We start from the raw sequence: 18875 nt of genomic DNA on the forward strand, positions 1-18875 counted from the left end.
ACTGGGCACACAGCGCCCCCCAGCGGGCGCGCTCTGCCCCGCAAGCCCCGGCGGCACCGCCCAGCCATCCCCATTGCCAGGGCAGGGGCCGCCTCCTCCGGGAAAGCAGAACCGCTCTCCGCGGCGCAGAGAAGGCGCACCTCGCCTGCCCGCACTCGGCAGCGTTGCCGCCGACGGCAACTGGCCTCTTCCCCGGGAAACCCTCAGTCGAGGAAGCAATGCTGAAGCCGGAGGCAGCGATGGTCTCCCTCCCTCTGGCAAAGTTCCCACTGACCCGCCAAGGCTAGGGACAGAATCTGACCCTGCACCACCCTGACCGTCAGAGGGCTGACACAGCCCTGTCACACTGGGCCCTGTGCAGAGCCACAGACTCGCTGATGAACGAGCGGCCCAGGCACGACTCCGACAAAGCCCCCCCGAACTCAGCACCCCACCGAGCAGGGCCCACCCCGATGCTCAGACTGGCAGGCCTCACATACATCATGGAAACTACATGTTATAAATCAGGCATTTCTGAGCATAAGCCCACTAAACCAGAATTCTGAATGTTAAGAGAATTCACACCAAAATGCATCACGGCTGCAGGTAAAACACCTCCATGAAGTCCTCTATCTCCTCTTCCACTAAAGATATTTATTTTACAATACTGCATCCATTATGGATCCATTAAGGAAAGAGACCTGCATAGTCTGTGTAAGTACTGTGTAAGCATAGTGGTGCCAGAAAGTCAAGACATCAGAGTTATTAGGGCAACACCAAGGTCCAGACTAACCTGGTGATCCAAATTTTGCACTGACTGCTGCCTACCACAAACTGTAACTTTGACAGGGCTGCTCCTCAATTTGTTTTTTTTTGCCTGATTTGAAAACAGGCAAAAGAAAAGCAACGTTACAAAAGGCCAACACCCCTTTGAAGGTATCTTGGAAACACAGGTTTATGCTATAGGAAATCATCTCAGAAGCACATAACTAAATGAAATACATTTCTTAGACACTTGAGAAATGTGCACCAAAACAGTAACAAAGGTCTGTATGGAGGACCAGGGGAGTACCACCAGCTCTGCATGTGCATGCACACTTATGTCTCTCTAAAGGGCAAGGCCGTGTGGGTGGAGGGGTGTTGGACACCAGGTAACCAGGGCAGTCTCAGCCAGCCAAGAGACAAGACAGCATGTGCCAGTGCTGGGAACAGTAGTATGGCCTCAGGGAATCTGGGATCCTGGAACCAACTGCTGGTGTCCAAGGTCAGCTGCTGGAGGGTATCTTCTCAGTACATATAGATATAGATATATCTATATGTTTATCTATGTATGTGTAAATGTATGTGATCTTCTTTTGCTCAGACAGGGAAGGGAGCAAGATAAGGCTGTCTTTGCTGTGTTCCTCTAAGTATCTGTGTGTCTGCCTGACTGGTGTGGCCAGACATGTTTTCATGTAAATGCCATGTGTGCATGTGCTCTATGTGCTTGTACCCACCAGGAATACATTTTCAGCCTTACAACTGGGGGCGTGGAGCTGCAGCAGCCTCAAGCTGTTGGACCCAGCACAGTGGTTTTCCCTTAACAAATCCAGTCAGAAATAATTACACCAATTGCAGGAATAGTCATTTTATACCTACAGCAATCACATATTCAGTATAGCAGTCATCAAGTTTTAGGGCCACAGGGTACAGACACTATTTTGTATTACCCAAAATGTTTCTGAACAGTGACAATACAGAAACAAGTCTTCTCTTCTTCAGCAAGAGGGCCATTTGTATGACTAAGAGCAGACAAAGACCGGAAGAGCAGACACTGCCCACAAGCCACATGCTACAGTGATGATAAAAGAAAGAAACCAGAGACTGTTGACATTGCCAGAGATTCTGCTACAATTTTACCTAAGGCAGGTAGAAATGCTTGCCTGCAGCAAAAGCAGAATCCCAGTTTATCAAGAGAACAGATTAACCAGTAGAAGTCACAGCAGTACTGTAGATTGCCACAGCTTAAGTAACCCAGTTCTAAGCAGCTTAGAGCTGACAAGAAAGAAGAATACTGCAATAAAGAACTACATCCCATTTACATCAGTAGAACACCGATTGGTAGCACAGAAATTAACTGGTTTGCACCTACTGAACACTGTCCTCCATGATCAGGGAGAGTTACCTCATACTAGCCAATAATGTGATGGCTGTATTTGAAATTGTAGAATCATAGAATCAACCAGGTTGGAAAAGACCTCCAAGATCATCAAGTCCAACCCTCGACCCAACACCACTGTGGTTACTAGACCATGGCACTAAGTGCCACATCCAGTCTCACCTTAAAAACCTCCAGGGACAGTGAATCCACCACCTCCCTGGGCAGCCCATTCCAATGTCTGATTACTCTGTCTGTAAAAAATTTCTTCCTCATATCCAACCTAAACTTCCCTTGGCAGAGCTTAAGATCATGCCCTCTTGTCCTACTGCTGGTTTCCTGGAAGAAGAGACCAACGCCCATCTGTCTACAACCTCCTTTCAAGTAGTTGTAGAGAGTGATCCAGACTAAACAGCCCCAGCTCCCTCAACTTCTCCTCATAGGACTTGTGCTCAAGTCCCTTCACCAGCCTCATTGCTCTTCTCCAGACCTGCTCCAGCACCTCAATATCCAGAACTGGACATAGAACTCGAGGTGTGGCCTCACCAGCACTGAATACAGGGAAAGAATCACTTCCCTGGTCCTGTTGGCCACACTGTTCCTGATACAGGCCAGGATGCCATTGGCCTTCTTGGCCATCTGGGCACATTGCTGGCTCATGTTCAGCTGCCTGTCAATCCAAACTCCCAGGTCCCTTTCTGCTCTCCAGCCACTCTGTCCCCAGCCTGTAGTTCACTACCAAGAAGTACACTCTTCTCCAAAATGCTTCTTCCAGACATATTCCGGGCTTTGCAGCACCTTGAAAGTATGAACTACAGTCTTTACAAACTGCCTTTCAGTCTGCAGTGAATCACACCCCTCTCAGTAACGCCTACAAGCATAAAGCACGAGTTCAGGCCTACACGCTACAAGTAACACAGAGACTGTAACTTTCACCACCCTGCAGACTAGAGATTGCTAGCTGGAGCTGCAGCAACAAAGTGCGTTCTTCAGCCACTGTTATGTCTAACATATGTCCAAATAAAAATCAGTAAAGATTCAGTAACAAATCACAAGCTGGAGGGTAACAACGCTTTGCTAAAGATATCTATGTGTGAGAGCAACATACCTTGTAGCCATAGTTACACAAAACAGAATAGCTGCCAACTTGTGGAAAACACGAAAGAAGTGTCTATTACATTTTTTGTTAGCAATCCCCTTTTCAGTTCAAATACAAAGATTGCTACACAAATAGATACACGACAGTAAACACACTGTATACTTTGAAAGGCACTACTGCAGGAGCATTACTGGAGTATAAATAAGGCTTTCAGCTCTCAAATTCACTAGCTAAAACTGAGCACTAGCTGAAACTACACTCGCTAGCTGAAAACAACAGCTATCAAAATGAACTCTGCCAGTGTTACACACCCAAAGCAGCAGTCAGTAGCTTATTACAGCAGTCTAGAAGTTTATTACTAACTATGACCTGGCAGCCCTAGCAACCTTACAAAATCCCAATTTTTAGCCTTTAAAAAAACAAAAAAAAACCCCAAATCCACAAACATTTAAAGACCTGAAAATCTAGTGATGTTACAGTCAGAAGTATTGTGCAATGTGCACACTAGAAGAGTTAAAATACAAAACCCTGCTTTCTTTAGACAATGTTTTGCCACTTTGGAGAATGATCAACAATAGCACCCTGTTAATTCGGAAACTCTGGGTTGGACTAAACTTGCATGTAGAAAGTCATCTAGTCCCATTTCCTATGCCATATCCAGCCCCACTGGCCTCCAACTGCTTCTCTAGGCAAGCATTGGTCTCCTAGAATTGAATGTTTGTTCTACAGAAACATCTCTAACAACCTGCAGCATCTATGATAGCTCCAGACCTCTGTCCTTAGGCAACAGAATCCCAGTCCCAACATACTTTAAAAAAAGTTTACATAATGTTATTTATGATAGAAAACCAGCTTAAGTTGTTCCTTTAGCTATAGTGATGAAGTATAATTCAGTGACAAGAAGATTAAAGATGTAAGTGTCAGTACAATCTGGCAAAAAAAGTGAGATTAAGAAAAAAATTATTGCAAGAAATGGACTGCTGTAGGGGGGAAAAATGATTTTTTTTTTTCAGATTTAACTTTTCTTGCTGATACAAACATGCTGAGCTGAAACACATGCTCCAGCTGCAGACAGAAAGTGCTTATCCCCACAGCAAGTACAGCACAGCTTGTGCATCACCAGATTTCAGCCCAGAGCACTGCTTTATACAAAAACAAATTCACTTAACACTCAGAGCCCCGACTATTGCAGGACAAATAGGTGTAGTTCAAAAAGTGCTTCACTGAGAGCTACATGCCTGCAAAAGCAGCAGCTGCTATTGGAGGAACAGGGCACATACCTGGGAGGGGAGGGAGAAAAACCTGCTTCACCTCTCCAAGAGTCTGAACATTAAGCCCCCTATAAAGTCAAGAGTTTGTTAAACAGCATTAATCCTGCAATGTACAGTGCACAATATTCTGCACCTATCAAGAGTTACCCAAACTTTTGGGAAACACTTCCCAAACACTGAAGATTACAAAATGGAAACACACAAATGGATGTGGCACTTAGTGCCATGGTCTGGTTGGCAAGGTGGTGATAGGTCAAAGTTTGGACTTGATGATCTTGAAGGCCTTTTCCAATCTAAATGATTTTGTGATTATATGAAGTATGAACCACTGGTGAGAGGGCAGAGAGAAAAGCCAGCATTCACCAGAAATAAATGCTCTTTTTTAATCTGTATACAACATGCTACCTTTAACCTAATGTATTTTACATTCCTTTCCATATTCTATCAGTCGATGATATGCCCATTACTCATACATTCAATGAATGCTGTATTTTTTCAATATACTATTATTTCAACTACCAAAAATTATGAAACAAAATAATAAAGCAATGTTTTATGCTTTTTGCCACCCAACACTGGCAGAAACAAGCCATAATCAGCAGAAATAGCATCATTTTGATGGATTTTGGCCTTTATGGCCATCATGAGGAACATCTATCACATATGTGAATCTTCAGCTGGGAATCTCGTCCGTGTCATAGAAAAAATAAAAAAAGAGGCATATAAAAAGCCCTCCCCTGAGCTCAGGACTATCCTACTCATCTCCAGCTATTTTATAGCAATTGTCATTGCTACAGAGTCACTAATGGCTCATCAAGTTAGAACTACCAAAGAATCTGTATTCCCCTTTTTAGTTATGGTAAAAAGGAGAGTGATGCCAAATGAAGTCCAGACTGTTGGTGACATGTTCCAGGTTTATATCCATATTCATTATAAATTGCCTTACCCTGTGGTAGGCAGACGACACTGTATTAGCAGAAAGCACTGTACTACATGAGTGAGCAAAACAGCACAATTCCATCATCAGAAGTACTTAACAGTAATTGGCTCACAATCTTGTCATTCTCCAAACTGGCTTTTCCTTAAGATAGTGACTGTAGCAATGAATGGATTTTCATTGTAGATAGGTGACTACCACATTCATTTTCTGTCTTTTAGGCTGTTCACATCCCTTGCTGCCTTTCTGGTTTGGGCTTAATCTTAAAAAGAAGACAGAAAACAAACAAACAAACAAAACCCCAAAAAACAAAACCCACTGTCTTTGGGTTGCTTTCTTCTCATAACAAGCCTTCATCAGCCTTTTCACACATATAATTTTCATTGCATTCTTCCTTATCCAGTTCAGCAAAAGATATTTTAAGGATTTATCACAGGTACTAAAACCAGCCAAAATCAAACAGTGAAAGCGTATTCCATCTTTCTGTGGAGCGAGAAGAGCAACTCCACCACCATAACTTGATTCTTTATTCTAAGGTCACCCAGCCTTAAAGAAGAAAAAAAGCAAACACACATCACAACACATCCTTAATTACGGAAGAAAAAGACACCAAGTAAGCCTTGCTGGTGCCACAGCTAATGGCACTGTTCTCTATACACATGCCATGGTTGAATTTTTTTAGTAGATCCTCTGCCATGTATGAAAGAGCAGCCAAAAAACAGCCTCCTCTTAGAGTAGAACTCTTTCTCACTCCTCTGGGCAGAGATCTATTTCACTGCCCTCTAAGAAGAGCGTCTTTGACTTCCCATTTCTCAGAAAATTACATTTGGAAAAGCCAACACACACAACTGCATACTTCAGAAATGATCTAGTGGATTTGCGTGTAAATGAAGAAATGACATAATCTTAAAGAGAAAGAATTTCAATTTTTGTTTTCTGGTAGGTGATCACACAAGTTTATTTACAAGTGGGACTAAGGTTGGTTTCCTCCAGTTGCACATTTGCCTCCCATGGCAGGCACAACAGCACTGCACCAACACTGAGCCAGCAGGAGGTGTGGTTAACACCCAACTGCTGCCAGATGGAACATAGAAATGAACAAACACTGCCCATCTCTGGCAGGCCTAAGAACTATGTTTCTTCCCACATAGGCACAAAAATGGTCACCCACAGTAACACTTTTCAAGTAAAATCAATTTCCCTTTCCAGTCCTCAGTACAAACTCACAAGGCACTGAAAGGGTGAGGGCACTAAAAGGGTGCTGAGGCTGCACTGGACAGAACACCTGGAAGTGACAAGACCAAAGCATCAGAGCCTGCCCTCTTCTTTACACAACCTCTGCTTTTCAGTCTGCAGCAACTTCAAATCTTTGGGGCTTTAGCCTGTTCCATCACGTGTGATTACAGACGGCCTGTGAATTCAGACAGTTCCCACTGGGAGTGAGGCAGCATGACTGTTGTGTAAGATTTGACATCTTAAGAAGTCACGCAAGAAGCTCCAGCCACGTTATGAGAAGCTACTTATCTCCCCGGGCTCAGCCTACTCCCTGAGCTGGCCTTTGCGTTTCAGCCGCCTTTTAAGCTCCACATCAGCTCAGGACGAGGAGTTTACCCGGGGGCGGCTCCAAAGGGCACCAACAGCCGCTGCCCCCTGCGACGTGCCGGGGCGCACGCGCGCTGCCCGCCCCGCCCCTGCCCGCCGTCCTGGGGCACCCGAGGGGCACCGCGGCCGCTCCCGGGAAAGGCTCTCCCGGCAGCCCAGCCCCGCCTCGCGGGTGGCGCCGGCCACGCCCCCACCAGGGTACAGTTCCTCGGAGCGCGATGGCTCTGGGAGCAGCGGCAGTTGCCCGGGGCCGGGCCTCACCCGACCCTTGCCGGCCGGAGAGCCCGGATGCCGCGGGGCCGCTCGGTCGCTGTTAACCCCCACGCCGGTCAGGTGACCGCCGCCCGCTGCCCATTGCCCGCGCCCCCGGGTCTCGCCCGTCCGCGGCCCCGGGAGGAGCGGCGCGGGGGCGCGCGAGGAGAGCGCGCGGCCGCTGCTCCCGCCCCGCTCCGCGCGCGGCCCCCGCGCCTCAAACGCGGCGGCGGCCGCGCGGAGAGGCAGCGCGCGCGGGCGCGTGATTGGGCGGCCGCCGCGCTCACGTGATGCGCGCACGCCTCGCACCACCTCGAGTGAAAAACTTGCGAGGGGGAAGGAGGCGGCTCTTACCTGGCTCCGCGCGCCGCCGGCTCCGCGCGCTGCCCGGCACCGCCCCAGCCCACGCGGGCCTCGCCCGCCACGCGCGACCTCCTGCTGTCCTCATTGGCCGCCGCGGCCCGTCACGTGGGCCGCGCACGTTCCCTGTGCTCCTTCCTCCCCCCCGTGGGGAGAGGCCGCCGCGAGGTCGGTACCGGAGCGCAGCCGCGCGGCCGGAGAGCCGGGCGGGGGGGGGGGAACAGGAGGGCGGTGGCGGCGGCGGCCGCGCGGTTCGGCTGCCTCGCGACGCCCCGCCAGCGGCGCGCTGCCGATTGGCCGGGCCCGCCCGCCGACGCAGTTCCGCTCCCCGGCGCCGCTGGGCCACGCCCTTCCCGCTCCTCCCCTGCCCGTGCGCGAGGGAGAACACGCCGCTCGCGCGTGGGGCCGCGCAGCAGCGCTTCCGCTGGCGGTGGCGGGCGCGCGCCCTCCCCGAGGGGCGGCCGGACACCGGGCGCGTTCCCGCGGCCGCGGCGGGCGCGGGATGACGGGGGCGGCGCGGTCCTTGCGGTCCCTGCGGGCACGCTCCTCCCGCGGCCCCGGCCCCGCCCTCCGCCCGGCGGCGTTTGTCACGGCATTTGTCACGGGACAGGCGCTCGTGTGCGGCGGGGTGCGATGTTCTGGCGGCATCCGGAGCTCCGACCGAACGCCGACGGCGTGGTTCCGCAGTTCACGAGCATCTCCGCACGTTGTGGGTGCTGCTGCAAGGCTCCTGCGGGGCGCTCGGGACAAGCATGGTTGTTGAACCCCCACGGACTGCGCTCTCAGTAATTTCCGAGTTACCTGGAAACTACCTGAGGTTATGTATGAGCTGCAAGAGTTAAATAAAGGCTCTGTGGCCCTCCAGCATGGGGATGTATTCACTAATGCCTCTAAATTTAAAAGACCTGCATGGCTCAGGTAAAAGGTGATTCTGGTGATTAGTATCTGGAAAGTCTATACTGGGCACACAGTGAAATAATTTAACAAATGTTGAAGTTAAAAAGAAATATGTAAACAACCCCTCCTGAGCTCTGGGCAGCATGGGCATGTACAGGTAGGTGAGCCTAGATGAATTAAATGGCAATTGTAACCAACTGAGGCTGTAACTATGTCAATGATGAAGGCTGGGCCTCTTGTGCAGTCTTGAAAAATAATTTCAGGTTGATCAGGCAGATCAGATGGAATGGAACCTAATTAAAAATGTAGACAAAAGGTGATGGTAAACAGCACCATACTGTAGCCCTAGGCTGAAATTTCTGTGTTGGAGATCTTGGCTTCAAAAGGTGCTCAGTCATGGCAGCAATCAGCATTCCCCAGGCATGGTAATGCTACTGAGAACGTGTCACTATGGCTAGGAAGTCCACAAGGAATGTAAAAAGGGATGTGCCTAATTAGGCATAAATTTATACTTTTGTAAAATTAAACTTCCATTTGAATTGATCCTGATTTGAGTGGTTGGTTCCCAGATCACTGAGAAGCTAAAAAATATCATCTCTCACATCTTAGATAAGTATTTTTGAGGACTCTATATACAAAGGTTACAAATGTATTAACCAGTGCATAATCTTTGTTGGGCTTTTTCAGTCTTAGGGCCAAAGTCTGGAAGAGTTTGGGTGTCAGCGCAGAAGGCACTGGTGGGCCTAGGTCCCATCTTTTTGGAGTTCCTAAGCAGATGAAGAGATGGTTTCTTTGAAATTCCTGCTACTATAAGGGATGTGGTGCCCAATTCCCAGTTAACAGGCCAAGCAGAGAAAACATCAGACAAATAAAATTTACCATTTGACACTAAATGTGATGATGTTGCAAACCCAGGAAAGGATAAAGAAGTAATGCCAAGGCAATCAAAGATGCTGGAGCTTTGGACAGATGAAAAATAACACATGGAGGGGAAGTAGGTCATTGATAATTTCTCAGGGGGAAAAGACACTTGCACTGGAGCAGTTTTAAAGGAAACCTGATGGTGTTTGTGAATTTCAGAGAAATGAGCCAACTGCGTGATACAGCTTAAATGAATAAAAAAATTGATAAGATTTTGTTTTGGTCTCTAAGTGCAAAAACCATCCTTTATCTGGGAGAAGCAGATTTCATGACTACTCTGCTACATAAATTCCTATGCAAGTCAGATTTGGAAATCTTAATTTTGAAAATGTGCATATCATTTGAAGATATGCAGAAATACCCTTATTACATGGTGAGATTTTGCAGAAAAATTATTCTGTTTGTTGGCTACTCTTTGGAGGGTTTGGGGGTTTTTTTAAGGGTGAGTTTTGTTCATTAGAGATTCAGGGAGTTTAAATAAGTGAAGAAAAGAATAATCCTCCTCCCCCACTCCTTTCCTTCTGAATAAAATATTTAAAAAGGGAAACTGGAGGAAGAACAGTCAGTACCTGTTCCTCCATGGGCGTGTTTGCCCAGGGACCACACTGCTCTTCTACAACATCAGTTTACCCAGAGGCTCCCACTCACTATCCCACTTCTCTCCACTCTCCTGTTCACAGATTGTTCACTGTGGGCCTCTCCCCTTCACAGTAAGTCAAACAACCCCAACCTTTTCAGTTCTTCCATCCCCACCCATCCTAGTGATAAAATTGGCCTCCAAATCCAATATGAGTGTTCCTATTGAGGAGCATATTTAGGAAATAAAGGTTTTAGAAAACTGAGCAGAACAGGCACATCCTTTTATAGGAAGAAATTATACAGGTTTTGAGTGGGTTGAGCTCGTGGGAGGAAGGAAGTGTGATACAAAGAGAAAGGGTGGTGCTAAATCTGGTCTATACTGAAGGCTGGCATTTTATTGCCAAACTCATTACCTGCTGTGTTTGTTCCTGATGACTGCAGAATTCAAACCCCGATAAACAAATTTTGTTCTTCCAATAATAATATCCATTTATAATTAGTCAAAATGTAAAAATAATTACATTTAAACAACCATAATTATATTTAACAACCACCACCACCCTTCTGTTTGAAGTATGTTATTTAAATGCTTTAATCAATCATTCAAAGTCTGCAAAATGTCAGGACTAAGGATGCAACTTCCTGGGCACTGAGTGAGTCAGGATCATATGAAGAAAATAATGTGTAAATTTTTCATTAATTCAGCATTAGACACATGGGAGCCAGATAAAGATTGCTGAGATAATTGTGAAGCTGGCATTTACTAGCTTCCTAGCGTGAATTTTGCATCCCAAATAAGGACTTTCTCATCTGAATACGTGGAAGGGTTCATTGATGATTGTTGCTTTCTAAGAGTTTCCCTAATGTTGTTTTTGTTGGGAAAAGTTTAATAAAGATCAGTTGTCTTGGTTACACTTGCAGCCACTGCTATTGTCCATCCTCTTCACAATTTAAGCCTGAACCTTCCCTTTATAACCAGGACCAGAGCTGTAAAGGTAGCAGTGTAACTGTACATCAAGAAATGTTCTTCTTTCCAAAGCCTGAGGCCAGGAATCAGGCACTGGGGCTGGAGAGGTAAGGTTGGGAGAAAAGCCTGTCCATGTTTTCTTAAGTTATTCTACAAGGAAAAATGGCAGGCAAAGTATAAGGTCTGCTCCTAGCTTTATTGCTCGTTTTGTTTCTCAGATGTGATAAAGCCCTGCAAGAACTACCTGAGGTCTCCAGACTGCTCCCCACTTGCAGCCTTCTTTCCTGTGTCTTTCTGGTCAGTGATGGTGAGGCCTCCTCTATCTCTAGACACAAGTGGGAGTCTGTGCTTCCGAGTCTGGGCTCCTGGTTTCTCCTTTACAGAAGACTGCAAGGTGGCCAAGTCCTCTTCTCTACGGGGATTTTCTTGTCCCAGCTTCCCTCCACATGGACCAGGGACAGTTGCGACCTCTGAATTCCCAAACCATTGCCCTCCTCAGCCCAAAGAAAGCAGGGCTGAAACAGGGATGCACTTCAGCCTCTCATCCTCAATCTTTCTACAAGGAGACCTGTGGCAGCACCCACAGCAAGGGAGCTGCTGGCTCCGGCACGTCTCTCCGCAGTTCGCTCCGGGCACGGTATTTAAAGGCAGAAACCTCCTGGGAATGCATCAGTGATGAGACGCCGCGACTTGGCTTCCCTGCTGTGGGCAAGTTCCTAACGGGCACAAGCTACCTTTGGGATCTGGCCAAAGACCATTGCTCCCCGGAGGGAGCAGCCGCGGCCATGCCGGCAGAGCTCTCCCAGCCTCGCTGTCTCTCCCAGCCGCTTTGTTCGCCGCAGGTTTGGCTCTTGTGCTGCCACGAGCCTTGCCGAGGCCAGACTTTTTTCCTTCCTTTTCCCCATCCGAAGGGACCGCAGCCTAACAAACCCTTCGCTGCCCGAATACGCAACCCCGCCGTGCCCAGGCCTTGGGCTGCCTCTTCCCTGCGGTGACGGGCGATCCCAGACGCGAGGGGTTAAACTCTTCCCAGACCAAAGCTCAAAGGACGGCGGCTGCCGGCGCAGCTCACGGGGGCAGATCGCTATAGCAGCGGCATCGACCCGAGTCCCGTTAATAAACGGGGGCGGGGGCTGGGGGACAAACCTGCCTGTAAGTGTGCTGGGAGGGGGGCGCGGGGCTGCGCTCGGCCCCGGCCTCCGCAGGGTCCCCCCGCGCGGGCGAGCGGATGGCGGGCGCGGTGCCTCCATCCAGCGCGGCCCAGGGCTCCTCCGCCACAGCGCACAAGCCGCGGGAACCCAAACAACAAACGCTCGCGACCCACGGGAGCGGGAGCTGCCCCGGAGCCCCGGCAGGAAGCACAAGCTGAGAACCCCTTGCACGCCTCTGCCAGCAGCAGTGCGAAAGAAGCTGCGGCGTGGAGGCACCCGATGCCAGCGCTCCTGCCTGACCTTCCCGACAGCGCCCAAGATGCTTGCTGGCTCCTAGAATTATTTTCCTTTAAACTGGAAGTGCTGGTGATTTCTCAGATATGTGGAGATAGTAGTTCTCATGCTGCAACATCCTAATTTCAAGCAGCTTTGAGAGCCCCAAACGATACTAAAGATCTAACAGACAGACTCTGTCCGTGCCCTGCAGCCTCTCCCGATGCAAGGAGACATGAAGCAGGCACAGCTCATCCCTCCTGCAAGGAGCAGAGCTCTGCCCCTGCAGCCCAGGCTGCCACTGGCACACTGGGGCCAAGGCTTTGGCCCTTCCCCAAAGCAAGAGGCCTACCCTGGGGCTAACAGGGAGGACAAAAAGGGAGAGAGCAGAGTAGGGGAAAGGGAATGGTACATTCCTTAGAGGGGAAGTAGTGGGGGCACAGTTTTGCTGGATGGGTTGGAAACCATTTTTAGACCATTGCAGACTATCTAGAGGCTTCCACACATTTGCAACATTTTTGGCCTTCTGAAGGGTGTCTGAGTGAACAACAACAGGCAAGGAGAGCCCAAGGCATCAGCTGTCCCACTTGTTCGTGGGGGCACCCTCTCACCTTCCCTGTCTTCCAGCCTCAGCAGTGCTGCCCTGACAGAGCTAAGCAGCAAGATGGGCAGTTTTGCCACACAGAGCAACTCGTTGTCCTAAGCACTTGTCTGCTATCCATGTCCTCCTCTGAGGCTAACACAAAGGAAGAACAAATCTCCTGAGGCAGACAGCAACTCAGACACACAACCCAGGCACCTGGCAGCAGAGCACCAGCCCTCACAGTCTGGCCTGAGGCAAGGAAACTTGCTCAAAAGCTACAGCTTCATTAGGGAACAATGCAGGCAGAGCATGTTCAAAGGCCAAAGCAGTTGCCCACTGCTTATGCTGTACCCATTTGGGGCAGTCAAGCTCCTCACTAGGCCTGGGAACTGGCAGCCCTTGGGCAGCCTGTGAGCAGTAGGTGCATTCCCATAGCCCATGTCCCAGCAAGGCTTCAGCCAAAACTCCCCAATGCAAGGTGATGAGGTACTGTCAGGACAGTACATTCACTATGAATGCAGCATCCTTATCTAAAGCAAGGACATGCTAAGGTGTCCACTTAAAGCCAATAATGTTATGTACATATTATGTATTTCACTGAAATGCATCAAGAGAAACTATAAAAATGGCACAGACAAGGCAATCATCAAACACACAAAGCACTTTCTTCATAGATGCTGCTGATAAACAATGTAACCACATCACAAAACTGCATAAGCAGCCTAGGGAGCAAACAAGCAACGAACTCTGTACAGACTGAGAGCTGTCACTTGAAGGTGTTTCTGCATCTCTCCCAAGCCTTCTTCACAGGGCAGCTCACCAACTGTACACCCAGAAATCTCATCAGGTTTTGCACACTGAATGTCAATGCAAAGCAAAAATTACTAGTTTGGGGCCAAATTTTAGTTGCTTCCTGCAGTTTTGCAGGAGGCACAGAATTAAAGTCTGGCCAAGAAAAATCTCCGAACTGTCAGACTGCATGGAGCCAGAGAACAGAATTTTCTCTCCCTCAGCAATCTACTACTCCCTCTCACCAGCTGAATCACATTAAAATATACATTCAGAAACATAAGCAAGATTACTCTTTACTGTTCACCAGCAAGGCCACTAAGCAGAGTAGAGCGCTCAGGCTGTCTGAAGGAGTGTGCCTGCTGCATTAGACTCACAGGACAGTTCAGTGGCATGGTGGCAAAGGTCCTAAATTTGTCAACAAGGTGAAGGATCCAGCTGGGCACACACAGTATCCTCGTGGGTGGCAGTGCTGCCAGGGATCAGAGGCTGCTGCAAGTCAGGCAGGATGGCTGCTCTCTATCCTATTTGGGTTAAGGACAGGAAGGAGAGTGTGGTCGAAGAGAGGTATTGAAATTGCATTTGTGGGATGCAAAATAGGATTTCATGGCTGAGCAGGCAGGCAGGCTGGAATGAGAGCTGCAAGGGAAACAGGACCTTCTGGGAAGTGATGCCTTAAGCCCCTAATGGTTTTTTATTTTTCTAATACTTGTAAGTTTTATAAGTAGTGGAAATAGACTCTAAAAGCAGCATCCCTTGCATCCCTTTCCCTGTAGCACCCTTGTTTACACATTCTTCAACCCTTTTACCCCATTCTATGCTCCCTATATCAGTCCTACCCCTGAATCTAGCAGAAATGTTTAGTCTTTTGTCAAGGCAAGGCCTAGATCGTTGGCAGAACAGCATATCAGGGCCTAAACCACAGAATACGGTCAAGAATTAGGTAACTACGTACCCTTTGTGCTCTGATGAAGACAAAGATGGGATGAATAGGGGGTCCCAAAATACACCCCAGACCCATTTTAAGGGGGTGGACCCGGGGCAGACCAGAGTAAAGGCCACAGGGTGGACACATCTGGGATTGGATGGATGGTATTATAAAATGTAACATCTCAGGCACGGCCAGGGCGTGTCTTGTAACATCTTCTGCCTTGGCATAATAAACCCTTTCTTATCTCACCCCTAATTAACTGCTCCGGGAGATTTTTTCAGCACCATTAATCCCACGGCAGCAGAAGGCTTTCTCCTACAGACCTACAGGTCATTAAAAATGACTGTCTTCAGCTTTCCAAAGGGCCTACATTCAGCTGCCTTTACGGATGTACTTCTGAAGATCATAAACAATGAGTGTGAGGGATTTTAAAAATCAAGACAAAGTCTACTGTCAGATGACTCCCTAGAGCAGCTCCAAATCCTGCTGTAGGAGAGAAGAATGGCATTTCTGAGACACAGAAATGTCATACTACAGAGGACAAAATGTCCCCAACTGGCACATTATCCCACCACTGCCGTCTCTGAGATTTCCTGGCTCTCTGCTGAAGCAGACACCACCGGCTCGCTGGCCAGCCCTCTGCAGCTGGCCCCGGGGGTGCAAAACTGAACTGATCGCCAAACTTCCTCAGGATAAAAGCTTGCTCACTTCAGGCTGCCCTGAGGCTTTTCTGTGCATCTGGTATCTTAGGAGAGATCCCATCACCAATGCCTGCACGGCCATCTCGGCTCCTGTTTCCAGCATCCTCCCTGCAAGCAAGGTTTCAAGTGGGAAGAATCCATGGTAACAGTCACCCATGGTCTGTGGGTTCATCTGCACTGACAGAAAGGCATGTTGTGCCCTCCCACCACACTGTTGTATGTTGCCTTGTTTTCACCTGTGATAGCAGGTCCAGGAAAAGAGTTGTGGGGGAAACAGAGATACACCTCACCCTGCTACTGCACAGCAGGACCACAGAAAGCCTTGTCTTCTTTAGGATTTTACACACATTCTCACTACTCTTGAGCTGAGAACATATTTTTCTTTATTTGCCAAGCTCAGTGTCAGTGACGCTCTGTTGCCCAGAGAATTTGTAAGATATTTACTGAGAAAATAAATCCATTCATTTTTTTCATATGAAAGTTTAGAGCCTTGCTGGAAAAGTACAGATTTTCTTCGTTCACAGATTTCTGATAAACAGGCAAGCTGTAAAGCACAGTGTTGAATTCTTGCCAGCCTTGTGACGGCATCATCCCCTGGACTTCCGTGAGCTGCTGCGCAGTGCCCCTGCTGTGAGATCAGCATCAGGGCTCAGCAGTGCTAAATAATGCTTCAGCAGCTGAACAGGCACAAGGAAGAAAACCAACGTCATCCCAGCAGACCATCTTTACCCAGAAGAGGTCAGGGCATGGTATATAGGCAGACTGGGTGTATTTCCAGATTACAGACTACATCCTTCTCTCAGTTGTGTTTCTTTCATGCTGGAAAACCAAGTTCCAATGATCTGGGTGCCTTTCAGACTGATTTACACTCACATCATCAATGGGCTGTTCAGATCTGTGGTGCAGGAGGTCTCTGGGATGAGGTCTTTTCCACTGAGACAATGGTTGAGTGCATGAGCATAAATCCCCAAATAACATCCCCATGGGCCAACTGCGTTTTCAGTTCCAGGTCCCTACCTACAGCTTGACAGAGCTCAGCAGACTGGCAATATTTCCTAGAGTATATTAAGAGAAAAACCTGAGAAATATCGAGCCATGTTAATTTCTGCTATAAATAAATAGATTCAGTTACTCTCATTTGGATCCTTGCCTGATGATGCCTGCAGACAACGTTGGCCTGCTGGCAGGGCAGCAGCCCTGAGCAATTTCAACGGTGACCCAGAGAGGCTTCATCAATAGGTGGAAAATATGGGAAAGAATTCACATAGTGAGCCCAGTTGTTGCCTCAGGTACAGCCCAGCATATCAGCTTCAATGAAAGTGCAGTGGCATAATTGGGAGTGTTGGCAGACAAGCTGGAGTGAATCAGACAGGGGGGAGGGAGTGTGAGATGTCACCGGCTGTTTGCTCTGCCAGAGATTTCCACCCCCACAGCAGTGCTGGTAGAAACATGTGCCTGTGCTTCATGCTTTTCTGTGCATCATCTATCTTCTCTACCTTCAGCAGCACCAGCACTGCTGGGCCCAGCCACTGGGACCCCCAATTTTACCAGAGAGAGAGCAAACAAATACTGGGAAGAGGAGTCTTAAACTGCCCCAGCTGTGTGCTGAGTGAAGGCCAAGCCTTGAAGTTTGGATTTGACACAGTTTTTTTCACTTAGCAGAGGTTCTGGCAACAGCTAAGTGCCTGCTTTGTTCTGGGGCACGATTTGGGTCCCCTGTTATAAGCCCCAGCTCTGCATCTTCTTTTGTCCTTACACCCTGCAGCTTGGGTACAAGGTTCATGATGACCAAGAGGTTGTTAAACCTCAGTCCCTCATTGCAGGCCCAGCCACATGTCTGCACAGTATTTCTGCTCCTCTTTGTGTATCTTTGTGTAAGAGGAGAGATACTATAGACAAATAATACCAGGAAACGTATTAATTAGGTCTGAACCTTACCTGATGTTGGGGAGGCATGGTGCTTTACATCACCTAGCAATGTGAATCTTGGGAATTTTTATCTTCTTTTAAGATAATTTAAAAAGAAAAAACAATGAGAGGCAGCAGGGAGCGACCAAAGGGCTTTCTGCTCTTGCTAGCACCGTGTTGCACAAGCAAAAGTGGCTCTTGCGGAGGCATTCATTGGCAGAATGGAAGTGAAGAGGCAGCAGCAGTCTCCCACGCAGCTCGGCTAATGACAGGGTAGCAGCAAGGATCGTTGCCTTATATATTAATTAAGAAAGCAGCGACCTTTTGAATTTGCAGCACTAACTTCCATGTTGCAGTGTACAGAGTGTGCTTCTCTCCAATGACCCACCATTTCTTTCAGCTCCTCCTTTTTTTCACCTTTACTGGCATTGTATATTTATTATACTCCCAATTAGATCGCTTATGCATGCAAGCCCTCTTTCCTCATCACGAATTCCTGCTTCCTCACACTGCAGGCTGGCAAGAGCCAGCTCCTATAGAGACTATTCTGGAAACTAGTCCCATCCCATAAAACCTATACTGAACTGAGCAAAGCTTAAATCAGCAAATGCCATTTATTTCCTGGGGTCACACATTTCTTCCAGTTCTATTTTAAGCCAGTGAAAACAAACAGGAAGCCAGTGAAAAAAAGCTATGTAGATACTTTCTGTGCTGCTTAAATACCTGCCTTCTAATTTCAGTCCTACTGTTATATATGACCAAAATATGTTCCATTTCACCTAACTGCATTTGGGAATGAGTTGGCTTGGCATGCCTCAAGCTGGAGGATCCACAGAGTAATCAGTAAATGACGAGTTGATCATCTTTGTTTTGTTGCTAGACCTTAGTGCAGTGACTGAGGTCTTATTCATACTGACGTTGAGTTCCTTTTATATGACAAACGCAATCAAAACCCATGTCCATCGGTCCTTTCTGTTCTTGGACTAAGTAACTGATTTTTAGCTCTGTTTCCCATGGTAACAAGGCTCTCTGATCACCAGCTGCACGTGTTGGCCCTAATAGCTTTTGAATCCACTGATTTATTTCAGCCAAATGCGATGGCAAGATTGAGGTCTGAAGGATAATTAAGTTTCTACAAGTTTTCTGAAAACAGGCTGCATGTTGCAGACTCTACTAGTGCCACATCGGTACCTTCACTGCAGATGGAAATTCAATGAGCTTGTATTGGACACCAGAGACTCCACGAAGGGAAAAAGTCTTATAATTACCTTAACCAGGGGGAAGCTTTGCCCACAGTTTGCAATCACCCATGGGATGTAAATCCACATGAATCCAGTGTTTGTAGAACAACTTGCTATTTTAAGGAGCACAACAGGTGTGAAATAAAATTAGGACTGTGTGTTGAGGGTCCCTTGCAGAAATCCCTGGTAAAAAATATGAGGACTTGCAAAACTTGGTGGTTGCTGCGCATCAGGGGAGAATGAATACTGCCAGCCACATACAGAATGTAAATCAGGAAAATATTGATGTGCAAATAT

At 47.9% G+C, this 18875-nt stretch overlaps 1 protein-coding gene across 1 annotated transcript in view; it reads right to left on the reverse strand.

Annotated features, from left to right (window-relative positions):
- Positions 1-7783, reverse strand: part of MGA (MGA, MAX dimerization protein) — a 63911-nt gene extending 56128 nt beyond the window's left edge. The window contains exon 1 of the mRNA XM_027641778.1: positions 7632-7783. The gene's annotated coding sequence lies outside the window, so the exon portion shown is untranslated. The remainder of the gene's footprint in view (positions 1-7631) is intronic.
- Positions 7784-18875: the final 11092 nt, after the last annotated feature.

The sequence above is a fragment of the Corapipo altera genome, unplaced genomic scaffold (genome assembly GCF_003945725.1).
Source record: "Corapipo altera isolate COAL_440 unplaced genomic scaffold, ASM394572v1 23b, whole genome shotgun sequence".
NCBI classification, from domain to species: domain Eukaryota; kingdom Metazoa; phylum Chordata; class Aves; order Passeriformes; family Pipridae; genus Corapipo; species Corapipo altera.